Below are 15,101 nucleotides of genomic sequence, written 5' to 3'. Positions count from 1 at the left end.
CCAAAAAAGTCTTCGGCAAATTCTGCCCAGTGCCTGAGTGTGCACTTATTAAAGCAAGCACAGGCAGCACAGGCCAAGACGTCGTGGCCTGGGCCCAGGCAGGGAAGGCAGTAAGAATGGAAGTCCTTATGAGGTATTTGTTTACCACAAGACAAACAATTATTAACTTTTTCAATTTTTTCTGACATCGGCTGAGGCAAGAAAAAGGTTCCCCAATGGGGTACTTAGCTTTTTGATGACTTCGGTAACTGAAAACACAGGAGCTGGCCGACCGGCACTTGCGAACTGCTTCTACTTCGGGCACCGCGCGGCAAGAAAGACTGAAGAAGATGGCGTCGGCAGATGCTTTTATACCCCAGCCGCTCTGACGTTGGGGAGGAGGCGACATCAGCCGACGCCGGACCCAGACTTTGGAATCCGGCTGACTGAAGGGCTGCCTGAGGCAGGACAACCCATATGTCAGGACTGCAGTTGCATTCTTGAAGGACATCTGGATAGGAAACAGAAAATACACCCTTGGGATTCCACCTGTGTCCCTGCTGGACAGGGGCTTTGGGTGCTGACTTGTCTAAACATGGGGTAAACACTTGGCTAGGCTTATAAGGGCCTCAGGGCCAATAGCCTAGTCACCTCCTATGATCCTTTGGAGACACTAGAGTGTTCATGGAAATGATTATTTGCTATATACTAGGCAGAAGAGAAAGACATGTATTCTAATAATTAAGGAATGTTGAGAAGTAGGTGTGACATTTAAGCTGTTGTAGCCATCTGTCTTCAGAATATTTTTTCCTGGAGGATCAAAATCATTTCTCAATGCAGAACATGCAAAGGAGGAAATACAAATGCTTTTCCAACTAAAAATAAGCCATCAAGCAGAAGGGAAGTCTGCTTCTCATTCTTCTGATAATAAAGCACACAAGGAGACTTTACCAGTGAAGCCTTTTCCACTGTTCCATAGGAAAATGCTTGAGACACAGAGAAAAGCACAGGAGTTGACTAGAAGAATTAAGAGTACCTTGGAAATGAATGGGAATCTGAAAATGGAAGATAGGAGATAGAAATGAACAGGAGGAAGACTAACAACACACTAATTAGTGAATAAATATGAGACTGCAAGGCCTCACTCACATTTGAGAAAGTCAACCGTATAAGAAAAAGTGGAAAGAGTGACGTTTGTTGACTTTGTTAAACTTATGAGGAACTGAAAAAGCATTTGCCTCACTTCATGTCATTAATGTTTGGAAGGACACTGAGGGGAGGGGGAGATGAAGGAAAATAACTGTAAGTAAAACAGTTTCTGTTCTTAACAGTATTTCTATGAAACTTTCACAATATAAATTGTACATTTTATTGTAAAATATTTTAGTTATTCTTGTATGTGATTAGGTTACTAAAGTAAACAGTTGCATTTTCTCTTCTTTCTCCTTTTTTGCTATTAAGAGATGTAGGCATTGCAATGCCAAAAAAAAAAAAAGAAGAAGAAGAAAGGATACACAAAAGCATGTTTAAGTTAATACGCTGTAATCTTGGGTTGTTGAGGTGGGGGGTGGAGTGCAAAAGTACATATATAATATATAGAGCTGATAAATTTTTGATACATTTTGTCTTACAATGAAAAATAAAATATACCAACCAAACACAGACTCTAAAATAAGAAGTTTATTAAAAACGGTAAGCGCTTTTGTGGTAATAAATTGCACTTCCTCATCTGAAGAATGCTGCTATTTGGTTGGTATATTTTATTTTTCATTGCGATTCAGTTTTGTGGATATACCAACATTTATTCACCGGGTGGATTTTTTTGTTTGTAAATTTTCTCTTACTTTTGCATAGGTGAATGTCTGGATTAAGACCTTTGGCTTACTCTAATAAGAGGCTTTAAGTGGAAACAAGGAAATATAAGATACCAAATATAATGAAACGTTTTCCTTTAGTAATAAATGTTTCTGCTTGTCTTTCAGCCTGCTGCAGAGGGCTACATTTTTTATTTTTTATATTTCCATGGAGACAAGCTGATAATAGGGCAATACAAGCCAGAAGACTAGTTTCTTCAAGGCTAACACCTAATGTTTTCTAAAAGCATGCAAATTGTTTTCTCATCTGAGAGGGGAATATAGATAAAAAAGTTCAGACACCAATTAGTGTAAATAAAGCACAGGCAAGAACATGTTTTTTGTTTGAGGGTTTTTATTAAAAACAAAAAGTCTTGTAAAATATCCCCATAGGTTCCAATGTTGACGATAAGAAGAAATTGTATAAAAGATTAACCTGCAAAAGATTAATGAGTGCTTGTTTTACAAAAGCTGGAAATAGACATTTAAAAAAGCTGCCCTTTATAATAGGTGGGAATAATGACTTCTTACCATAATGGTGACACTTTCCATATTATCTTGGAATGTGAATGGTCTCACAGGTATAGACAAAATAAAAGAATATTTAATTATATTAAAAAAATGCAGAGTGGAAATAGCAATGCTACAGTAAACATTTGGAAAGAACTGAGCATGTGACTTTGATAAAGAAAGGATTTCAGAATGGATATTCAGCAGAATATCAAGGACAAAGGAGAAGAAGAAGAATACTTATATTAATTGCTAGAGGACCTCCAGCAGTGATATGAGAAGGAAAAAAAAGATGATAATGGCAGAACTGTGGTAGTAAGGAGCTACAGGCAGGGGATGAGGATTACACTGGGATGTCTTCAAATTCCACTTAAAACTGCTACTATGGAGTGTAAACAAAATTTGGGAGAAATAATCAGCTTACAGCAAGGAATATTACTTATAGATAGGGACTGGAATTTGATTTGCAACAATGAGGCTTTATTTGGGGACCTAGAAGACAAAATATAAAAAAATACATTTCTGAAGAAATGTATGAAAATATTTGGTATGAAAGATGTGAATTCAGTAGTAGGAACTCACAGAGAATTTACATATTATTCCCCAAGGTACAATAACTGGGCTAGACATTTTCATTTAATTGAAAACTTTGACACACACATCCAAATAACTATTTCAGATCATGCACCAATAACTACTGGGATAAAAATGCAGGGTAACAAAGGAAAGATGAGACAATGGCACTTCTCCACCCACCTGTTAAAAAGAGAGAAATTTAAGGAATGGGCAGTGCAGTGGAAATTATTTGGGAGTTATTAGGGAAGATAGAAATTACTCCAGAAATTATAGCTAGTGAGTGGGATAAAATGAAAGTGGAGTTTAAAAACAGGATAGAAATAAAAGAAAAGGAGATATGTTTAAAAAGTAACAATAATTATTTACAGGGTCTGACAAAGGTTAAAATATAGTGCTAAAGAGAAAAAAAAAAGCAAGCGCATGGATGATATGCAATGCATTAGAATGACTGCTGTTAAGCAATTAGAAGTTATGTACTTACCATAATGTTCCATCTGAGTAGGTGGATTCATTTGTCTGCAACCTGTGGGTATGGATCCGATATCGGATCCGAACCAGCATGGTTTAACCAGCTATGGATCCGAGCTCCTAGCTCCTCTCCTCACCCATAATGCCCTGCTCTCCCTACATGACCTCAGATCGAGTTTGCCCTGTACCAAATACCCTAAATAAAGGGTAACACATTCTATGCAGGAAACTGACAAGGCCAGGGGGATAGGAGGGCAGGATGGTTGCAGACAAATGAATCCAGCTACTCAGATGGAACGTTATGGTAAGTACATAACTTCTAAATCTGAAGTAGGAGAATTCATTTGTCAGCAACCTGTGGGACAGAGTCCCCAGCTACCTGAGTCTTGGGCGGCCATCATGGAAGGATATTCCAGAGCACCACGGAGCCAAAGGATGCTCTACCTCTAGATGTGATATCCAGCTTGTAATGAGAAATAAAGGTATGATATGAAGCCCAGGTGGCTGCTGAACAAATATCATCCAGAGGAACCCTAGCTCTATAGGCCGCTGAGGTAGAAACAGACCAAGTGGAATGGGCATGGACTCCTTTCAGTGCGGACCTCCCAGAAGCTTGGTAAGCTAATAGGATACACTGTGAAATCCAGCGTGATAAGGAGACTTTGGAGATTGGTTTCCCCAGATTAAATTTGGCAAATGAAATGAACAACTGGTCGGATTTCCTATGACCAGCTGTCCTGTTGAGATAAAAACGAAGCTGCCTATGAACATCCAAGGAATGCAGCTTATATTCACCCTTGTTCTGATATTTAGGGAAGAAAACAGGGAGGTTGATGGACTGATTAATATTCGCTTCCGAAGCTACCTTAGGAAGAAAAGAGGGATTAGTCCTGAGGCACACCCGGTCCGGATGGAAGACCAAGTAAGGCGGTTTCATGGACAGAGCTTGAAGTTCAGAAACTCTCCTAGCTGAAGTAATGGCTACTAAAAATGCAGTCTTAAGAGACAAGAATTTTAGATCTACTGTGGCCGCAGGTTCGAAGGGGGGAGCGGTCAAGGCTTGAAGAACTAAAGAAAGATCCCACGGTGGAACCGTCTCCTTGACAGGGGGTCTAAGCAGAAAGGTACCTTTTAGGAAGATTTTACATAACTTGGCTGACATAAGAGGCCCAGAGTCATGACCAACATGATAGTGAGAAATGGCCGCCAGCTGAACTTTGACCGTGGAACTACTGGCACCATCATTAAAGAGAGTAGTAAGGAAGTCTAGAACCAAAGGCAAGGGAACCGTGAAGGGATCCAGACCTTGCCGCTCCACCCAAATGGAGAAGCGCTTCCATTTACTGCGGTAAACTTTTCTGGTAGAAGGTTTGTGAGCCGCTACCAGAATGGCCTTAACTGGGGACGAGATACCGGGAGTCCTGATTAGGAGTAGAACTGGAGCAGCCAAGCAGTCAGCTTCAAGTTGTCCAGGTTTGGAATTGGTAGGTTCGACGGGTGCAAAATCAGATCCGGAATGGGATCTAGAATCCAAGGTGGATTCACTGAATGAGACCTCAGGTAAGGGAACCAGATCTGTCGAGGCCAGAATGGGGCTATGAGGATCATCTTGCTCCCCAACCGGGAGGCTTTCTGGAGTACCTGGAGCATCAGAGGCAGAGGGGGGTATGCATAAAGAAGTCCAGTAGGCCAAGCATGCACCAGAGCTTCTCTGGGGAAATCCCCCGGAGGTGGGATTAGAGCGAAAAAACTGTCGCACTTGGTGTTTAAGGGAGAAGCAAAGAGATCGCAACAAGGAGTCCCCCATTGTGCGAAGATCCATTTCACTACTTGAGCATTGAGAGACCACTCGTACGGGGAGAGAATGGTGCGACTGAGTTTGTCCGCGAGGATGTTGGACTGACCCGGAATATGTGTTGCGATGAGAAAGCGGTTGGAGGCAATCGCCCATTCCCACACTCTCATGGCTTCTCGACATAAGGGGTAAGACCTGGTTCCCCCCTGTTTGTTGATGTACCAGACCACCAACATGTTGTCTGATTGAATCACAATTGTTCCCAGGGAAAGAAAGGCTTGGAGTGCTTGCAATGCCAAGAGCACCGCTCTCATCTCCAGAACATTGATATGCAGGGAGGTCTCTGAATTGTTCCACGTGCCTTGGACCGTCCGGCCCGCAAAGTACCCCCCCACCTGAGGTGGGAGGCATCCATGGTCACTGTGGCAAGAGGGGGAGATGCACAAAAGGGGCGGCCTCCTTGGAGATCCGGGGAGTGGAGCCACCACAAGAGAGACCGCTTGCAAGCCTTGCTGATTGCAATGGGATGATGTAGGGGGAGAGAAAGATATGACCATTGTACTTGAAGTGTCCACTGAAGTACCCGCATGTTCAAGTGGGTGAGTGGAAGAAGAGAAATTGCTGCCGCCATAGAGCCTAGTGCCCTCAGGACCAATTCCGCTGGAACCGAGTTTGAGTGGAGGATGGCCCGCACCTGGAGTCGCAGATTCCGAATTCTGTCGGTTGTGAGAAAGGCTCTTGAATTCCTCGTGTCTAATCTGGCTCCTATGAATTCTATTAACTGAGTAGGGGCCAGGTTGGACTTTCCTACGTTTATCGTGATGCCTAGCCAGGGAGCTAGGCGAAGAAAGGAATCTCTTGCTAAGGAAAGTAGATGCCTTGTTTGGGCGGTGAGAAGCCAGTCGTCCAGGTACGGAAAGACCTGCAACCCCTGAAGTCTCAGGTGGGCCGCAACCACTGCTAATACTTTGGTGAACACCCTGGGGGCTGTGGTGAGACCAAAGGGAAGGACTCTGAACTGGTAGTGACTGGCTCCCAGCCGGAAGCGAAGAAACCTCCTGGATCGTCTGTCCATTAGTATGTGTTAGTACGCATCCTTGAGGTCTATGGAGCACATCCAGTGATTTTCTCCCAGAAGGGGGAGGATGGATTGTAAAGTGACCATTCTGAACTTCTCCTTGGGAACTGCCAGGTTTAATAGGGACAGGTCCAGAATGGGTCTTAGATCCCCCGTCTTTTTTGGCACTAAAAAGAACCTGGAGTAGAACCCTGATCCGAGCTGGTCTGGGGGGATGGGCTGGATGGCTCTTTTCCTCAGCAGATAGCCAATTTCTGCTGCGGCTGCCTCCCTCTGATCGGGTGGAACATCAGGGAGGGATTTTAGTTTTGGGACATGAAGAAATGGGATTTTGTATCCTCTGGATGTAATTTGGAGGACCCAGCGGTCTGATGTTATGGACTCCCATGCCGCTAGGTGCTCTGAAAAACATCCCCCGACTGCCTCCAGAGTGCAGCAGTCAGGCAACCCCTCAGGGTTGCTGCGCGGGCTGTTCAGAGAAAGGTTTTCTGGACCCAAAGTTCCTAGGAGCCCCTCTGCCCCTAGGGCGGTGTCCTCCCTGTCCTCCTCTGCCACGGAAGGACTGGTTGTCCGGAGCGGGTTGGGATTGCTGCGACTTCCGGAACCACATCTTCTTCTGGCCCTTTTGGTTCCTAGAGTAGGACCTCTGGGGCACAGAGAAGTGGACTCCGACGGCAGACAGCGTCTTCCCGTCCTTCTCGCTCTGGACCAAGGTGTCGCGAACCGTCTTGCCAAAAAGGGCAGAACCATCAAAAGGGGTGTTCGCGAATGACGCCTTGAAGGGCTCCGTGAAATCGCAATGGCAGAGCCAGGCCTGGCGTCTCATGACTAGGCCCACTCCTGCAGCTCTAGCAGCTCCCTCTGTAGCATGGGAAAGTAACCGCATAGAGGTATTGGTCACGGAACGGAGAGTGGCCATACGGGTGGAGTGCAAAAGTTTGTCCTCCTCCGACATGGACTCTGGGGGGGATGCATCGTATTCTTTAATAAGATCGCACTGCATCCTAATGACATGTGCCAGGTAGTTAAGCACCCTCACTGAGAAGGTCGCTGAACTAAACATACGCTTCCCCAAGCGGTCCATCATCCGAGACTCCTTGCTCGGAGGATGGACTGAGGGACTCTCTTGAGCGAATTCACTCTTGGTGGCTGCTGCCGTCAACATGGCATCTACCGGGGGTCCTTTACTCCAATGGGCACGGTCAGCAGGGGGGCTGAGAATCTTGTCCGGCCTCTTGGGGATTGGCTCCACGGTGTCCGGTTCCTTCCACGCCCTGGTGGTAATGAGGTCCACTAGGGGGTCGGCAGGAGGGGACACCCAAGAGGTAGACGGGCCCACTTCAAATGCCTCCAAGAACACGGACTCGTCCGAGGAAGACTTTGGGGCAGACCACCCACCTCTTATACGAAGCATTTCCATGATGTCTCCAAATGAGACATCCTCAGGGTGTGATCTTGGGGAGCCTTCCCCTTCCTCCAAGTCCGTGTCTTCAATCAAAGACTCGGGGGAGTCTATGTGCCTCCTCTTACACGTGTGCTTGCGAGGTGCTTCCTCGGGGGGGCTGTCCGAGGAGCCCTCGCAAGCTGTGTCTAGTTCCAAAGGAACTGCTTGGGGCAGTGAAGCGGGCTGTCCCAGTGGCCGGGTGAGGGAAGCCTGACCCAGAGCAGATGGAGTGCGGGATGGAGCCGAAGCAAGGACCAGGGGTCCGGATGCCCTCAACAGAGCCCTCTCCACTACATCAAAAGCCAAAGGGGAGCCGGCCCCGACCAAAGGATCCGACAGTCGGCTCCCCCTCGGATCCGAGGAGTGGATTGGAGCCGGTGCCGAGCCCCTCGGATCCGAGGGACCAGTGCGCTCCGACACAGACGGCGCCGAAGGCACACTGAGTCCCTCGTATCCGAAGTTCGGGCCAAGGCTCCGAGAGGTCAGATCCGACACACTCGAGGGCAGGGTCGGATCCGAAGTACCTAGTACTGTCGGCACCGACCCACCCCCGGCTCCTAAGCTGCCTGGCTCCGAGCGCTCCCAGCCTGGGTAGTGGGTCAGAGAAGGAGCTATGGGCTTGAAAAAAGGGGTAGAGCTCCCTCCCGGGGGGGGGGGGGAGGCAGGAGCACTCCCATCTGCATCTGGGCCTGGATGAACCTTCGCGTCATCCGGTCCAGATCAGCGTCAGAGAGACTATAGGTCGATCTCGAAGAGGCTACCGAGGTAGGCCTTGAGTACCGCCTCGATAGCCTCGAAGGAGATCGGGTCTCCTCCTCCTCAGGCCCCGGTGAAAAAGAAGGGGACCGGAGCTGAGGAGGAGGAGATCCAGCAGCCAGAGAGGCCGGAGGAGAAGCCCACTTAGCCAGCGGGGCCGAGACGGAGGTCTCGGCCCGCCGCTTGTGGTGCTTCTCTCTCCGGTCCTTCTTCCTGGCTTCCCTCTCCTCCGAACCCAAAGAGGGAGTTTGAATCCCGGGAGGAGGAGGGGGAGCAGGCACGGCAGGAACCACCGGAGCGGTAACTACCAACGGGGCGGAGGCCGAAGCCGAGTCCGGGGGCAAAAGGCCCGCCAAGACCAGCTTCGACCTCCCCTCCTTCAATGCCCTGGGGTTGAACCCTGCACAGATTGAACACCCAGAAGTGAGGTGTTCAACCCCAAGGCATCGAATGCACCGAGTTTGGCCATCAGCAGGGGATAGCTTACGGCCACACTCGGAGCATTTTGAAAATATCGCCTTTGGGGCCTCAGAGATTTTTTTTTTTTTTTTTTAAACTAAAGAAAGTTAAAGTAAATTAACTTAAAATAACCACTCACACAGAAGGCCCCAAAGAAACCACAAGCACACAGCTACATACCAGTGAGGGGAGGGATACTAAAAATTAACCAAATTAACTAAAAAACTATCTTAAAAGAGGGAAAACCTACAACTTTCATACAAAAATATAATTTTCTTACAGAAAATTTATATAGAAACACCAAAAAACCACTTAGCTGACAGGAGCTCAAAATCCAGCTGTCACCATGAACGTGGCAAACTAGATCTGAGGTCATGTAGGGAGAGCAGGGCATTATGGGTGAGGGGAGGAGCTAGGAGCTCGGATCCATAGCTGGTTAAACCATGCCGGTTCGGATCCGATATCGGATCCATACCCACAGGTTGCTGACAAATGAATTCTCCTACTTCAGATCTGTTTTTTATATATAGCTCTAAAGCACAAGAACTTTTGGCACAATGACAGGCAACAGAAAGTAGAAAGGGTTGTTGCCAATCTTAGGGAGCCTATAACAAGAAAAATAACTAGCGATCCTGTAGCGGTATTAGAGATATGTTGGAAATTTTATAACATTTTTTATAAAACAGAGGAATGTAGAAATCAAGAAAAAGCACAAATGAAAATATTTATAGAAGACTTAGCTATGCCAAGGTTAGAGGTAGATGAGGGTCAACAATTGACAGTTAAGACAGAAAGAGACCAGATAAAAATGGTGATGTATATCCAATCTGTAGGAAAGTTTCCAGGAATAGCTGGTATTCCTTTAGAAGTTAGGTGGGAAGAAAGTGATAAAGATCTTGAAGGTTTTGTTAAACAGTATTATAAAATGAGAGGTGGCATCAAAATCCTAGAAAAAATGCTGTGGTGGCTGTAATAACTAAAGACAGTAAAGACCCATCAGATGCAGCTTAATATAGGTCCATTTCATTTTTAAACAATGATTACAAAGTACAAAGGTGATGCCATAACTGATAGGTATGGATCAGTGTGGTTTTGTGGAGTGGAGACAAACATTTGACATTAACAAAACAACGATGATCCAGAGGGAAGCAGAATGTAAGAAAACACTGCTGTTATTGGTGGGTCTTGATGCAGAGAAAGCATTTGACAGAGAAACTTCAAAAAAAGACAAATCCCAGGTGTCTGTCCATAAACCACAAGAAATCAGTCAACTTTTTAGCGCTTTCATTCACACATTTATTACGTAAACTTCATCAGAAAAAACTAAAAATGGTATTCAAGTATGTGACTTTAGAATTGGAGATATTATATTTTGAAGAGTGCATTAGTAGGAAACTAGTGCCACAAGGTTTACGCACAGCGAAGTTTCCTAACTGTGCAATACCAGGGGATGAACTTTGTGAACAGTTAACAGAACTTTACAACAACACTGGTATTAGTATGATGCGCTTACTAATAGCGCATTATCAAAAAGAAATAGTCAAAATTAAGGATACCATAAAGAATATAGATGAAAAAATTAAAAGTTATAATTGTTTTAGTGACTATGTAGTGTTGTACAATGATGTAGAGGCGAAGGCCGACAGACATCGGGCTACAATAGTCTCTAGAAAACAATCTAAATTAAAAAGAGACATTTTGGCGTATCAAATGAAGCAAGTGTATAGTGTCCAAAACAGCGTTTCTGAGGTGCAATGACTCAGTGACAATCAAAATAATGTTAATTCTTCTGGACAAACATCTGGTACTAGTTTGAATATGAAAGAGAAATTTGTTTTGGCAGACAAGAAATCTAGTGGCGAAAATTGTGGTCCCATTAAAGAAAGTGATAAAGTACATTCTTAGTTTATGGTGAGTCTGTTGGGGGTGAACAAGAAAACGAAAACCAAACCAGCTATGCATAGGTTGCTTCTCAACCTAAACAAGGACATAATCAAGGCCCTTTTCCCATGGACAATGTACAAACCAAACAGACTCGCAGATGGTACAATACATCCCAATACAAGGGGAAGGGCAAAGGGAAGAATTACAACAACCACAAGAAATTGAAGTGGTAAACAACATGGGTACAGCAAATGAGGCAAAAGATTTTTCAATTAACATTATTAATTTGTCTGATGTTGCATTATCTAGTGATGTTGAAAATGTTTTGAAAAAAGGTTTTACCTTTATACCTACAAACAGTATGTACATAGGGAGACTTTTGATTGACTTTAGGTTGTATTTAAGAAAATTAAATTTGAGTTACATCATGCAAGATGTTATGGAAGCATCAAATAATAGAATATTGGATAATAAACCTGGAAAGCCAAGTACATTTAATCCTCCACTACTCAACACACTCCAGGTGTTCCAGAATTTATGTGAAAGTGATTTCAGGAACATTTGTTTAAAAGGGCACTCAGACAATTTGAGTGACAAAGAAAAGATGGCTTTGGCTGCTTTGTGTAAAAATTCTGACCTTAGAACAATGAAGGCAGATAAGGGTGGTAAGATTGTGGTAATGAACACCAAACAATATAATAGTTCTTTGTTAGAAATGTTGGAAGATACCACAACTTATAGAAAAGTTCAAGTAAGGGATGTGAAACAAAGTTTTCAAAGAATAGATGTAGCATTATTTGATATGTGTAGCCAAGGTGAGTTAGACTATGACAGTTATGATTATCTTTTGGTTAAACATCCTAAATTGGCAACTTTTTTTGGGATTCTGAAAATACAGTTAAATCAGATAAATCCTCCTTTTAGGCCCATTATTTCAGCTAAACATTCTAAAACTGAAAACATTTCTGTTTGGTTGGATTATGTTTTAAATCCAGTAGTCCAGAAATCTAAATTCTATCTAAGGGACTCTTGACACTTATTGGAGCAGTTACGTAGTTTATATGTAACATTAGAATCCACTAGTTTTGGCACCTCAGATGTCAGGTCCTTATATACTTCTATTAATCAAGAAGAAGGACTAGAATATCTTAGAGAATATTTGACTGAAAATACAGAACTGGGTAATACTAAAATAAACACCATTGTAGTTTAATGGAACTAATTTTAGAAAATATTTTTTTCAGGTTTGATAAAAATATTTACCAACAAATTTCAGGTGTAGCCATGGGGGCAAGTGTAGCCCCAGCCTTTGCAAACCTAGTAATGGCAAATTGGGAGTTGAAATTTCTTTTAAAACATCAAAACTATTGTAAAGTACAAACTTACTACAGATTTATTGACAACCTATTTTTCTTGTGGACAGGTACTTATGAGGAGTTTGCTAACATGGTGGAAGATTTGAATAACACTACAAATTTTTTAGAATTTAAAATAAGTGGATTTGGAGAGTGTATTTCATATTTAGATGTATATTTGAACATAAATAGGGAAATAATACATTAATTAGTAAAGTGCATAGGAAAGAAGTGTTTGCAAACCAATGTTTGCACAAGGATAGCCTGCATCCACAACATATGAAAAAGGGAGTTGTCAAAGGTCAAATAATACGTTTAAGTAGATTGACTACAGATGATACATTTTTAAAAGAAATTTTGTTTTTGAGATCACTATTTCTTTATAGAGGATATAATGTAGATTGGATAAAAAGGATAGAACAGGAGGTAATTAAGTTGAGACAAGGTGTAGCCAAACCCATCCTCCTGTCAAAAGATATCTGTGTAAGTTCTGTGCTTAAGGTTTCCACTCCGAATGCCAATGAGAATTATCACACTGCATTTCCATTACCTATAGTTAATGAGATTTGGTTTGTTAAGGGTATTATAGAAAACAATTGGAAAGTTCTATTGGGTAACAAAGAACAGATCGGTGCAATAGGCAATGCACCTAAATTTATGTACAAAAAGGTGTTGAATATGAAGTCTTTATTAGAATCTGAAAATAGGAGGATTATTACTAGTAGTAGAACAGTTAGTAATAAAAAGGGTACATATGCCTGTAAAAACTGTAAACAGTGTAGGTATATTAGTAACAGCACCTTTGTGACTTTAAAGCATTTAAACTACACTATATGGGCTAAAGAATATTTTAATTGTAATACTGAATTTGTAGTCTACATAGCTTGTTGTGTGTCATGTATGTATATTAAAAGGGCATAGCAAAATTATTTTAAAATGGGTGGCGAAATCCAAACACACTCTGGCTAGGCTTATAAATGCCCTAGGGCAGATAGCCTAGTATGAACCTATGTACCCATTATTATAGAGGTAAAACCAAAAGGGCTTTAAAATGTAGAATATATGAGCACAATTTGGCCATTAAAAATAGATACAACAAATTCTTTGGCAAAACATGCTGCATCTTGTTTAGATTTTAAGAAGTTTGAATTCTCTGTGGTAGAAAAGGTTAATGAGGTAATGTTTGGAGGGGATTTAAATAATATTTTGGAATGTAAGCTGACATTATGGCAGCTAAGCCTAGGGGCTGATAAGTTACCAGGATTAAATGAGTCTATTAATTTAAAATGTTTTTTTACTAAATAAGTGAATGCATTATATAAGTAGATATACATCAATATGTTTTATATATTTAAGTATTTGAATTTAATATAAGAAATTTTGAATGTTAGGAACATATATATTATAGAAATTTTATTTAATTTTTCATTATTGATGTCATTTCCTGTGATTTTAGTTTAAAAGGAAGTATGGGCAAGAGTGTTAGTTTTCCTGATGAAGTTCACGTAATAAATGTGTGAATGAAAGCACTAAAAAGTTGACTGATTTCTTGTGGTTTATGGACAGATACCTGGGATTTGTCTATTTTTGAAGTTTCGTTTGGTTTGTGTTTGTTTTATTCATATTTGACAGAGAAAGCTGGGATTTTATGAATAGGGCAATGGAAGCACTTGCATTTCCTGATACAATAATAAGATTAATTAGAAAGATATACGAGGGTTCCTCTCTAACATGTGTCTGAACAGAGGAACCATATAGGGGTGTCTTCTTTCCCCTTTATTTCAATTATTGTTAGAGCCATTGGCAAAGAAAATGAGGGACTCAGAAATTGGGACAAATAATTAGAGAGGGAAAGGTAAAAGAATGGAAAGAGGCCAAGAAGATATTTGGATTGCAGACTAGAGATTGTTTTCCCTAACAGAAATTGATGCCCAAGTACAGACAAACAGAAAGGGACAGAGAAATCCTTAATGAAAACCCTGTACTAGTTAAGTTTTTAATTGCACTAGAATATAAGCTGCTGTTAAAAATGGGATAATTAGTAGAGGGGGGCATGGTGGTGCAGCAGTTAGTGTTGTTGCCTCACAGCAAGAGGCTCTCTGGTTTGATCCTCGGGTGGGGTGTCTTCTGTGCGGAGTCTGCATGTCCTCCCTGTGGTCACAGGAGTTTCCTCTGGGTGCTCCGGTTTCCTCCCACATCCCAAAGACATGCTGTAGGTGGATTGGACACTCTAAACTGGCCCTAGGCCTCAGTGTGTGCCTTCCGTGGAAGGTTGGATGCTGGGCTGGCAACTCGACACTGTAAAACTCTACTGCCAATCATGAGCAGACAGGTGATCCGCTGTGGCGACCCCTAAAAAAAGATATGCCGAAAGAAGAAGAAGAAGATAAAATATTGCATGATCATTACAGGAATCGATCAGAGGAGGTCAGAAAACAGTGGGAGGAGAGAGATTAGCTATGCAATTCACAAAGAAACAATGGGAGGACATATGTATGGCTCCCAAATTTGCAACCAAATCTAGAAGATTTAGGATTTTTGCCTGGAAGTGTTTGCATAGATATTTTTTATACCCCCAAGCAGACTTCAAAGAATTTTTCCTCAGGTAGATGGCAAATGTTGGATGTGTGATCGGAAAGAAAGTGGTACCTGGAAGCATATGTTCTCAGAGTGTAATGAGTTGGCAAAATTCCATAAAGAGTACTCTGTTGGAAATACTAGGTGAGCAAATAAGTGTAACTAAGGAAATTATTTTCTGAGCTGCTATACAGGATCTGAATTGCCTAGACATATTAAGGCCTTGTTAAGTTTAACTCTGGTGGCTGCCAAAAAAACAATTACTAGAAAATGGAAATCAAAGTCTAAACCAACTATACTTGAATTAGTGAATTTTGTAACAGAAATAAAAAAAAAAACATGAAGTGCAATCTTTTTAGAAAAGGGT

This window comes from Protopterus annectens, chromosome 6.part0 (genome assembly GCF_019279795.1).
Source record: "Protopterus annectens isolate FY-2018-M chromosome 6.part0, PAN1.0, whole genome shotgun sequence".
Lineage (NCBI taxonomy): Eukaryota > Metazoa > Chordata > Ceratodontiformes > Protopteridae > Protopterus > Protopterus annectens.
The sequence above is the reverse complement of the archived record's forward strand: the minus strand, read 5'-3'. Positions refer to the sequence as shown.